Consider the following 12,765-nt stretch of genomic DNA (forward strand, 5'->3'; position numbering starts at 1 on the left):
GGACAAGAACAAACAATATACCACTTACTACTTGAGCTATAAAATCAAACTGGACTCTAGGTTCTCCACCTTGCCTACACCAATGAAAGCTTTACAAATCATTTTTTCCCCTCAGTGTCAATTTTCCACAGAAGTTTGCCCTTGCGATGGTGGGAATAACAACTTCGGTATCAGCAGATTTAATTAACTAAAATTCATGTTAGCCTTGCTGGATCCAGAAAGGTTACAGAGTTAAAAGGCAATAAAAATGTTGGCAAGTATGAATCTGAGTAAACACACATACTTCAAATGGAATTTCTGTGCACCAGCTTTCAAAATGTGATTGCACTTTAAGAGACAACTCAATACCTACATGACAATACTTGAAGAAGTATTCATTCCTTAGTTCCAATTTAAATATGGGAACAATCTCAGAAAACGTCTGAGAGATGGAAGAAGCAATACAATAACAATAGTATCATTAACATGAAAAATTCCCAACACCTTAATTAATGCCAGACATTAAGACAAACCTGTCTCTGAGGTCTTGAGAGCATGAAAAAACTCTATGATAAAACAGATGCTTCCAAAGTGGGTTTTTTTGAACTATTTGTTAACCTTAGATTTTGGCTAAACTAACTCTCACCGGATGCTCACTGAATTCTCTCATGTACATCTCACTTGTGTTAGCGAGAAAAATAAAATTAAAGATTAAAGTTGAGGACAAGAAGTTTAAGATGAAAATGGAAGAAGACTTCAAAACATTAATAGGTCTATTTAGTAGACAGATCAATGGTTATCTATGGAAATGCTGTACATATTAAAATATACTATGCATATTAAAATGATGAAATTAGTTATTAATTACTTGGAAGATAAGAGTATAATCTGTAAATGTAATCTGTACGTATTAAATTGTGGAAGTAATTAGCAGACTATAACAAAAGTTCTATCTGTATTTTTAATTACCTTATTGTGCAAGTTCTTACTCCTGTTAATAAACAATCACATATTCTCAACACAACATAGAAAAACTTTTAATACCCCCTCCCCATTTTATTTTGTACAAAAAGCCTGTAATTTAGTAGTGAAAATAAGATTTTTTTCTAGTTACAAATACTAAAAGAGATTTTTGAAAGCTACTTCCTTATATGCTTTCTATCTTAATGACTTTCATCTCCTTTTGGCTGAGTAATTATCTGTTTTATTCCCATCCTTTAAGAAAAAAAAAAAAAAAAAAGGAAAAAAATGGAAGGGGAAGGTAGGAGGAAGCAAGCAGCAGCAAAGTAAAAATTCCAGAATCAGTAGTTTTTTCACCTGAAGGGAAAGGAGAAAGCAAGTTTTGGCTTTTTTTTTTTTTTAATGAATGATTGAGCTGTGAAGAAAATAAGTATATGCAACTCTACATATTTGATGTTTTATGCATCAACAATAGTACACCCAGATGCCTAGGTGCATATTTAATATTCCCAGGTGTTTTCCATTATAATTATCACCAATTATCACTCACAAATGTTTCCCACTTTTTTTTTTTTTTTTTTTTTATTCATTGCATGACAGGATCACATGAAGATTTCTCTCCTTTTGTTAATTCTCACAGCATAATCCTCCCAGCAAGGAGCTATTCAGCAGGACAATTCGCTCCCCCTTTAAAAAGATACCAGTCAGGAAGTCAGATATTGCATCAGGCAGATCTGAAACCAGACCACCCTCCCAGCCACCACATTAGATACCGTTCCTCTGGAACTTGCTACTAAAGCGCTAAAAGCCAAGGCTGCAAAAAATTGGTTCCAGCAGACAGGAATGGAAACATCTGACTTGCTCTTGCTGTGGTACACAGAATCGAGATTTTCCTGTCATCTCATATGAGTCCATGCTGTGTAGCCAGACAATGAGGCTATTCTAAGAATGACCCTGGTAAACTTTGGGATTATATCAAACTGCTGACTCAAAAATGGATTTGTTTATGTGCAAGTCGAAACATTATTTATGAATCCGATGGGAAATATCTTGCAGATAACTTTCCTCTCTAATTCGTGTACTAGGTTTTTCTCTTTTCAGAAGACTTTCCAAAAACTCCAGCTATCATGATCAAAATACAGCACTTCATTTTTCCGGTCCTTAAACCCTTCCACTCACACTGTTTTGTAAAACAGCTGACAAACCTATTCTACAGCACTGGCTTCAGCTCTGGTTTTGCTTTCTTCATGTGTTCAGGACAGAACCGAAGTCACTTTGCTACTACAAAAGGCATCAGCTCAGAGATGATGATTTCTTATTTTCCTTCCCATTACTTCATTAACAGTTCAGTTTCCATTGGCTTCATCCATCAGCTGTCCTCTCCACCTCTGTGTGCTTCTTTCTGTGTTCCTCTCAAGAAATGAGGCCCAGAAGGGGTTCAGTGCCATCATGCCAACTGTCTTGATCATTTAGCGCCTTACTAAATGAACACCTCGTACCTGGCATTTGCTAATTCCTAGACATACACTCCACCCTCCCTGAATAGGAGAACAGCAAATATTTGAAAAGTTACTTCATCTAAGAAATTCCACCCAAGTCCATTGTTTTCTGTAAGTCTCCCTATAAGATTTGTCTCTTTAAGACTTCATCTCTACAGGTCAAAGACACCCTGGTAGCTGCATAAACCAGGCACACTACCAAGCCCTCTGAACACCTCAGTAAATGACCAGCAACAGAAATTGTTCCTCTTCAGAAATGAAAAGTTACTATACCGGCTGGCTGCTTTCATACAAGTTGGTCTTTAACCGAAAACCAAAGCATTAGGATGCAGGCAGGAGAAACTGAGGTCATCTCAGAGCACCAAATCAATCTACAGGACAAGCCAAAGGAGTTGAATTAGAAATGAGAAAGATGTAATAGCTTAATTTGAATTAAACAGTTGGACTAAAAATTCTCAATTATACTTTGGAAAATACTCAATAGAATTACATATTCAGATTGATAATCAAGATATGTGAAGAAAGTTTACATAGATGCACGAGATGCATTCCCAGCCAGAATCTCTGCTTTTGAAGTTTCAGTCTTGTCAGCTGAACCAAGCAGAACCACCGTGAACAAAATGTTTGAGTCAATGACACTTCTGAGATGAAATGCGTCAATACAAATGCGAAGGGAAAACAAGGCTGTATTTCTTTTCTGTGAGCAGGACAGTCTCAGCACGACGTAAAGCTATTTATCCTTAGCAACATTTCACAGTAGTCGGATGGAGTCAGATAAAGTAATAGCTTCCCTATATTTAAACCAAAACTTTAGCCAAAGTTGTGGGAAAAAAAGCATTAAAAAAAAAAAAAAAAAGGTGATGCAGATCATTCTGAGCAGGCAAGCTGTTCCAATGAAAACAACTAAACAAAACCTATTCCTGTCTAAAACTTGCTGTCTTCTCTTCATTGCAAGAACAGCTACCTTCTCCTTCTAATGACAATAAGATTAATTGTTGCAAATGAACCAGCTTTTATAATAGGAACAGCTGAGTTCAAATGTGAATTTAGCAGTAGACTTCTTCATTTCAGAGGAAACAGGCCAGGAATACTTGCATATGGAATACATTTTTTTACCATTTTGCTTGTTGCATACTGGATGAAAGCTTCAGAAGCCTCAGAATAACCACTTTAAGAGTGACACACTCTCAAACAGAAAATGCAGCCTTGAAGAAAGCAATCATCATAGAACTCACTGCAGATGGATTTCAAAATACAGAAGATTAAGCAAGGGGCATATATATACAGTTACAAACAAAACCATTAAAATGCCTCTCAAAAAAGAGAACAGGGACTCAGAGAAGGAGCCTTTCAAATTAAACTATATAAAATGGCAATTAAAAAGAAACTAGGCAACCATATCACAGTAAATCAGCTAGTCTTAATATCCAGAGCTGGATTGGAACAGACAACTCAAATTTTACTTGTATATAACAATTTTCTTTGAAGTTTAATGTCTAGAATAGGTATGTTTTGGGTTGTATCCAGTTCAGTAAATCCTCTCCCAGAGAACCTATTAACTTTACCTACGAACTTAGTTAAGCTATTAGCTAAGCCTCAGGTGCATCCGCAATATAGTAGGGTATATCTCTGAAACATCCATGCTAAAATTAAAGTTTGGTAAGAAAGCATGAATAACCATTTTGATTAATGAATCATTTTCTTTTTACAAATACACTGAAAATTAAGAACACCTGGAATCTGCAGGATGGCTCTGCACATAGAAATCATTCTAGTACAAATTCCATGAATGCACAAAGAATTTATCTTGCACTTTATTTGACAGAGGTGACTAAACTTTCTGACTGAGGTGACCAGGTTACTCAAACAGTTATCCAGACTTCCATTAGCATGAAACAAAAGAAATGTCTGGCCTCTGAAATCTTTTTTTTTTTTTTTTTTTTTTTAAGAATGATGGGCACCACAGATTGATCAGACATATACTGTAGATCAGCACACAGCAGAAACAAATGTTTCAACTGTTATCTGAAGTATATACAAAAAAGAATTGCTAGATGTCTTTAGTTGACAACACACATCATAAACATTTGAGAGTTACTCAACAAAATAGGCCTGTAAAAACTATTACAGTGCCACAGCAATTACTCTTTTTAAATGGTGAAATATCTCTATTGTAAAAAATTTGTAAAATAACTTATGTATTAGGGGTTCTTGATGCACGCTCCTCCACGTATATTATTATGAGACAAAGAAAAAAATATCAATCTTGTCAAAAGAATAAAAAGAAAAAAATATCAGGATTAAGTTCCTAACAATATTCATACATGAATAAAAATAGAGATTTAAAGTAGAATTTGAGTTGCAACATTAACTATAGCTTTCACAGTCAGGGACAGGCCAGTCAGAGACATTATCCATTCACACAAGATAAAAGGAAAAAAGTATGTTTGGTACATCACAGCTGTCTTCCATTACCTGTAATTATGCATGTTCAGACCAAGCTGGGAACAAAAGATACACTAGGAACAACAGTTAACCGCATGTTATAAGGCAACAGTGTAGTACACTTTCCAGCACGACATTCACTTGCAATGAAAAACAACGACCATCCCACTCACAGGATGTCAGTTTTGCTTTACATTGTAGAAGCTTTAATTACATACAAGTTAAACTGGATACGTTTTAGAAACCCCTACCCTTCTTGAAATACGTTTCTTGATACATTTCATTCAAAGATGTATTCTTATCATCACATACTTCATAACAACAGATGATCAGTACAGATGTTCTGGATTATCAAAGCTAGTCCTTAGTTCCAATACGAAGCATATAAACTTCCTAATAAATTTACTGAGATATGTCTTAAATTTATACTTTTACCACTAGTACTCCAACCAAAAAGCTGCTTCAAAGCCTCACATTTCATATAAAATTATAAACCCTTTTAAAAATTCTAGTCAGGTTTTATTTAAGATCATTTTGTATTCATTTCTTCTTGGGTAAAAACTAGTCTTCAGCAGAGAGGTTCCTCTTCTACACCATTCACATTTTATTTTATTTTATTTTTTAGTTCTCAGTTTCACTAAGTTATGTTCTTACAGTTTCTTCTTACAACCACGGTTCATCATTCTCCCAGCCATTCTTGCAGCTCTCCCTCGCATCACTTCTAGTCTCATTTCACGTCCCTGGAACATCTGCAATAAAAGTTGTATACGGAATTGCAGATGAGATCTCACCTACACTTTCACCAACAGCACAAATGTTTCCTTAACTACTTAACAGTGACCACACATTTTTAAGTTGAGTCTCACCAGGTATCAGTTATCTTCTGATACCTTCATAAACCTTCTCATATTCAGTCATTTTTAATTTGTAAGATCATTGATTGTATTTGACATTTCTACCATTCACCTTAAATGCAGGTGAATTCACTTTTTTCTGTTCATCATTCCAGTGCTAGATTACTAGCTTCGGCTGATACTGAGCTTAAAATTATTTCATCCTTTTTACAAGGTGAAGTCCTAATACAAGTATTTGGAGACTCATGATATCCATGGAGAAATGGAAGACAATATTTTAAAATTAAAATTACAAAAAAATATATAATTTAATGACAAATTGTTATGTCTTTCCCTTAAAATATGCTATCATTAAAAGGGTGAGGGAGGGAAGTATGATGAAACATTCACCTGTTAAATGAAACTCAATATACAAATAAACCAATTTCCAAATAGAGAATAAATGATCTTACACAGACCCCTTTCCTCTCACTTCTCTTCTACACTACTTGATAGTCCCACTGTCATATTCATTACCAAAACAAAATCCTGATGGTGAGGATTATGGGATATCAGGCCTTTGCAATGCTGGTTTGATCTCTTTTTCCTAACACCAAAATGCAGTAGTTCTCATCAGACTGCTGATAGAGGAGTAACATATTCAGAGTAGGATGCAGAAAAGCCACCTTGCTGAATAAAAAGTTTTAAGTCAGCACGTTCAGCAGAAAGTTCCCTGTCATTAGGTAACAGAAATGCTGAGGAAAACAATCTTAAACCCCACCACTAAAGCAAGCACCTTTAGTTTCTCCCTTTGTAAGGACGATCCTAGCCAGCAGCTTACAAAGACACAAATTCGTAATAATGGATCATTACCATAAACCACAGACTAATTTAAAGACAGACTGGTCTTTTGGGGTTTGCTTCACTCTCTAGAACATAAAACCTCACACTTTTAAAGCTGTCACTGCTGTAGAGGAGAGGAAGATTTGTATGTAACACCACCTCTTTACAAGACACAATCCCAAGACATGTGGTCCTTTCCATTAAAGTCTGCCGTAGTTAGTGGTTTCATAAAACTTGGCCTATCCACTTCTTGAATTGTCCCAACTTCTGCTGCCACAAGTCAAACATTTTAAATATCAAACATACTGAAAGAATTACAAAAAATAAAAATAAAAATAAAAACGTGTGAGATAACTATTTCTTCTCGTGTTTGAAGACAGTTTTACAGTTTTCCCACCAGAAAAAGATATTTCTGCTAACGCTATATACTTCAAACACTGCTTTTTAATACCAGCTTCTTTGTAGCTTTCCTTGCTATCGCAATGGGCTAAAAATACTTCTCTCTTCTTGCTATTTTACATGGTACTGAGCAACAGCCAACATGGTTTCTTTTTTGTGTAGATGACTTTCTAATTTATCCATCCAATTTTACTTTGAAATTTCAACTTTCCCATAAAATATTTCAGTACTGGAGGAAAAAGTATACAGATCTAAGGAAAAAGTATCTATTTTCAAAAGCTCTTTAAACATTAGATTACTTCTATAACCATTACATTAAACTATCAGAGTCGAGTAAAAAAATCTCTTCCCTTCTCATTTTCTTCAGTCTGAACACTCTCCTTCCTTTACAAAAGGAAAAACTGCCTGATAAAGAAATGTTATTCTTACACGTCTGATTTATTTTATTCGCCTTTTCAAGAGAACTAAGGTAACTGTGTGACTTTCAGAAGGATTTATTGTTTCGTTTGGACTATTATCTCCCCGTGGAGGTATCAGATTTTACTGTCTCTTTTCCTCCAAAAGAGAAATAGATGGGCTAGCTAAACTGTTAGATCTTTTTCTGGGTTGTCCACATTCTTTTGTCCATCGACTGAAACTCTGTCTGCAGTAGGATGCCTGGACCAGATCTCCCTTTTTTCCCAGGCTACTACATAAACTTTTCAATACCGCTGGGATCACTCAACAATTGCTTGAAAAGTTCATCAGTTTCAATGTTCCTTTCATGCTTCTATCCAGTTCTCATAGCTCCTTCTTGAGATTAAAAATCAGATACCTCAATAGCAGAAGCCTTGCCAAACTTCTGAATCAGCAAAATCTGATCTCCAAATACAGCGAAGAGATCTTCCTCTTGCCCACTGTGATTAAATCCTAACGAATTAATTTATCATTGTGCAATGCACCTGGCATACAGAACAAGCATTCGTCCCCTCAACGAGTGACTGTATGACTGTGCCATAGTCCCATGATTTTTCCTGCTGCAGAGACTTTGCTACTTTGTCATCTATGCTATTGGGAAACACTTGTCTGTCTCCTGGAAGTGTGCTAAGAGAACTGCAGGAGTTCTATGCATTAACTCACTATAACAAAATTCACTTTTTAACAAAAGCGCTTTTCTCTGGAATATTTTTAGTACTGGTATATTAGCAAGAAGAAAATTCTGAAAGGATATTGAAAGGTCCAAAGTGATAGAGTCTGATGTTACCTGTTTCAGTGGTATTCAGTATTGGCACGCACTGCCATTTAATATCAAGGTAAGGAGAACACATGCACCTGTGTTTTCATATCTAGTGCCCCAAATCTCTCTTTGCAACTCCATCTGCCATCTGACTCATCTTTTCATCCTTTTGTCTGCCTTCTTGGCAGCTGAAATGAACAGACAGGAATGTGTCCCCTCTCCCACTGCAGCATGGCTTTTCTGTGTCATGAATACAGTAGCTCTACCTCTGTGGACATGTTTTGTACGCAACATGCCCTGCGAAAGGGTGTCATGAGATAATCACTCTGTGCTCTCACTGTGGAGAAAGAACAGAGTTAGAAAGCTGGGAAGAAGAAATTACAATGGCCCTGCTTCAAGCAGACAATGGAGCTGTAAGATTGGTTTTACCCCCACCAAAATTTCATTCTGTTTCTCACATCCTGGCAGATGATCACAATTACAAGTCTTTTTTTTTTTTTCCAAGCGCTTATCTATTTTAGCTACATGAAAACATGTTCTTACTTTTGCTATTGTAATCACTGTGCAGAACTTATAAAAAATAAGACTTACATGAAATGACATTAATCGACATCTTTACCTAGGAGAAAACTGATATTGGGGAATGGTAAAAGCCATCAAATAGGCAAAGGTTGCTGCAAAGAGGAAAAGCAATTCTCTGTATCCCTAGTGGACTGAACAGGGAGCAATGGATTTAAACTGCTGCAAGGAGAATTCACGGTAGACATTACGGAACAGAATAATGCAAGAGGAAACAGTGCAATCTCCAACATTGCAGGTCTTTAAAAAACAATTAGACATATTTACCAGGACTGATACGATTCAAGAGATGTGCTTTATGATTCTTCCTGATCAGTTGCGGTTAATGTTTCCTGTTTGCACTTTGTCCTAGGTTGACCATTCAGCTAGCTGAAAAATATGGCACTGATATTTACACTCACAATGAACATGGAGCTTTCAAACCCTCTCCATTCTCATATGCTGGGGAGATGAGATAGAATTATTAGGAAGGACAAGTTGGGTCATTAACGAAAAGAAGGTATAGTTCTCAACACAAAACTTTTAGCCTTTTTCTTTTCCTGAAGAGCAAGGAACTTGGAAACAAAATCCAATATTCTGAAGCGTGGGACAGCACATGTACCAAGACTTGGCATTTGAACTTCACTACACATAACTGATCATCTTTCAGATGGAAAACATCAGCTCCCTTTTTCCCTTTTTCTAGTACCACATGGGCTGCTTGTCTCCACTAGAGGGCAAGGAAGAAATCCCCATCTGTGCATAAAAAATATCAAATATATATATTTCTTAGCAACTCCCCGCTCCCCCCCCCCCCCCCCCAAAAAAAATAAAAAAAAAAATTGCTATAGCTATAAAGAATTTAATGGCACCCACAAAACCTGTATCTGTGAATCTGGTCATTTTAATACCAATTCATTTATTTTTCATATACTTAATTGCTCCAGTGGCTAAAATCCTAATTTATCCATTATTTCTCAGTCATTGAGATGACATAGCTAACTTTTACTCATTGCTAACTTTCCACTTGGAATTTAAGACGTTGACAATATCATTCAATTTCACATTCTCATGGGGTCCCTTCCAAGTCATTATCTAAACTTCAGAGATAGAGGAATTGATACGTTGGTGTCCACATCCCTTACTCTTAGATTACTCTTTCTGTTATGTGAGATAATTCTCATCTTTCTTACTTATAACAATAAAGCTGTTTCTGTTACTCTTCTCATTCACCTCCATTACTACTCATGTCTTCAAATATAATTTGTTTAAAAAATGCTAGTATTTACACAATTCTCTTGAATTTCATTAGTATCAGATTCGCAACATTTGGTTATAACCACTATTTCTTAACTTTTCTTCACCTCTCATCATCTTCTGTTTTCGCACTATGCATGTTACTTGCATGTCTGCCTGTCTGTCTTCCTCCTAAGGCCTTATGAGAATCTCTTCCACACTTCAAACACATTCAATAATGGTAACAAAACATGGTGAATCTTTTTTTTTTTTTTTTAATCAGAACAACATGGAAAAATCCAGTTTCATTTATGGAAAAGTCCACTCTGGACAATTTAAAAGCTGCAATTTGATTCCAATTACACCACTGTATATGCCAGATAGAATGTGAAGCTGTCACTGTAATTGGCAAGTTCAATATGAGACTCAAACACAGCAAATCTCAACTTTTATGATGCTTCATTTATGTATTTGTTGGTTCCATGGGTGATACAAAAGAAAATGCAGAACACTGTTATCAGAGACATTTTTTCAAGTATGTATTTTTTCTCGTATGTAATACTAGGGATATTTATGTGATAGATTAAAAAAAAAAAAGGCTTCCAATGACTTTCCAGTGCAAGTGCTTTTCGATAATGCATCTCCCTCTGACACCACCATTATATAATCACTTTGTCCAAAATGCTTGTCATTCTGTAGAAAATTAACCTCCTTTGTATTTTAAACTTGACAATTCAGAGTGTCTTTGTCAGTGTTTATTACTCAAAACAAAATTAAAGCATAGCTCCTTTATAATATACTATTGGATATAACATCAGAATGAGTGCTATAAAACACACCTTACTGAATATTACTTTTGGGGTCAACGACCAAGATAGTGAAAAAATTGTTGCCCCATCACAAATACCACTGGTATGGTGCAATGCCTTTACTTATTTATTGCATGCTGTAAAGTGATTTGGTAAGAATTTCATTGTGTATTTAGGTTCAATTTCACATTTGTTTCCACCTAGTGGTCTGGCCCAAATACAAGGTTAAGAAATATGCAAGCAAAACCTAAGAAGCATGTTTGATCTTATAAAAATTCATGAATATTGTTACCACATGCTTTCTTCACACACAAAAAAGAATCTAAATACCATCTGTGCAAGATAGTCTAATTAGGGGATTAGGACCACAGAAGTTCTGTTAGCTCACATGTTCAAGCGCCTGCTTCCTCGGCCACTCAAGAAAAAACATAAATGAAGAACAGAAAAAGGACAGCAGCACCCTATTGGATTCATTGCAGACATGAGTTAACAAACCTTACAGAATTTAGTTGTCCAACTCTACCCACGGGAGTTTCCTTTTTTTTTTTTTTTTCCTTGATGTATAATGCCTGGCCCAGCACAAGGCTTGTGAATAAACTTGGCACCAGATGAATCACATTTTAATAAGTTCAAATGATATTCTGCAACAGACTGGTATTTAATGGCTGCAGCACACTACAGGGACCAATTTTTCAGGATTTGGCATCAACAATAGAAAACTAAATGATAAAAGCACATAAGTAGTTCTTAAACAAAATAAATGAGGTATAAACATAAGTAAAGGCTGTACTGAATATATAAAAAGAGTCTGACTACACATAAAACCCAAGATCTATTTGGAACCAACTAATTTTAGAAATAGAAGCAAAACATACGAAGCAATCTTCTATTAAAACAGAGTCACTAACTCACAGGCTTCACCATCAATTTAAAACCGTTTCTGTTTGCGACATCGTTTTTCTTAATCGCAGGATAATTTATGAATGTTAGTAACAACACACAACCAAAAACCTTAAAGGAACATCAGATCTTTGTATTCTGAACACTAATTCTGACAAGTTTCAACAGTTTATATCGTATTCAACAATTTGGCAGCAATTTGTAGAGCTAAGCAACGAAGTCATTCAGAACAACGCATGCAATACATTTCATTCTTTTTGGCTCACCGAATACTTACGAACAGATGGGTTGTATTTATTTAACTTATTTCATGCATTTATTTTTTCATTTTAGTTTTTACCATTTCTGTAGCTGCTGCTGATAGTTCACTGACAAAAAAAAAAAACAACAACGTAAGACTTGTCAGGAATCACAGTTATAAAACTAGTCTGTTTCTTTACTGAACACACATGTACATCTTATCTGTCATGGACTTCAATACTTGTTTTCTGAAAACATTTTCCAGTTCGGAGCCAAGTTAGAATGCCTTTATAGGAGTAGCATGTATTTCCAGACTACAGAAATATTAAATGTAATGCCTAAAGTCATATCTCAATGGTATAGCCAGGAGAATGCCATACAAAAAGTCAAAGTGATACACCAAAGTTGTCCAAGGTAAATGAGCAAAAAGGGAACTTCAGGTCTCCAGAACCCCACAGTTACATTCCCATGGCAAGATCATTTTATTGTTCAGATAGACTGCAAGCTCCTTTTAAAAGCGCTATTTAGGAATAAAGATGGTCGCTTTTGTACTGCAATTAAGCTGGAGAAGGAAAAGTCTGAAGTCAGTAAATGTTAAGGCATGCAAAGTGATTATGGCCTTGAGTGTTATTTTGATTTTCAATGTTATCCCATGCTTAGTCAAGTACTGCTGAGGAGGATCAAAGTCTGATTAAACAGAATAAAGTTTTAAAGCGATTTGGTAAGGTATAGCTGGCCATCCAGAAAAAAAGCAATCCATACACATAAACTATTAATGTGGCTTCAGTAATTAATAGTCTCTCTGAAAAATCGGGGCTCTACTAACTTTACTGAAAAGATCTGCTTTG

At 35.6% G+C, this 12,765-nt stretch overlaps 1 protein-coding gene and 1 long non-coding RNA gene across 5 annotated transcripts in view; both read right to left on the minus strand.

The window, feature by feature from the left end:
• Positions 1 to 2,809, minus strand: part of LOC308193866 — a 48,813-nt gene extending 46,004 nt beyond the window's left edge. The window contains exon 1 of the long non-coding RNA XR_013950015.1: positions 2,712 to 2,809. This is a non-coding gene — a long non-coding RNA (uncharacterized lncRNA). The remainder of the gene's footprint in view (positions 1 to 2,711) is intronic.
• ROBO1 (roundabout guidance receptor 1) overlaps positions 1 to 12,765 on the minus strand; it is a 702,920-nt gene that overhangs the window by 213,340 nt on the left and 476,815 nt on the right. The gene's annotated exons all lie outside the window — the stretch shown is intronic.

Source organism: Anser brachyrhynchus (genome assembly GCF_964034855.1).
Source record: "Anser brachyrhynchus genome assembly, chromosome: 1".
Classification (NCBI taxonomy): Eukaryota; Metazoa; Chordata; class Aves; order Anseriformes; family Anatidae; genus Anser; species Anser brachyrhynchus.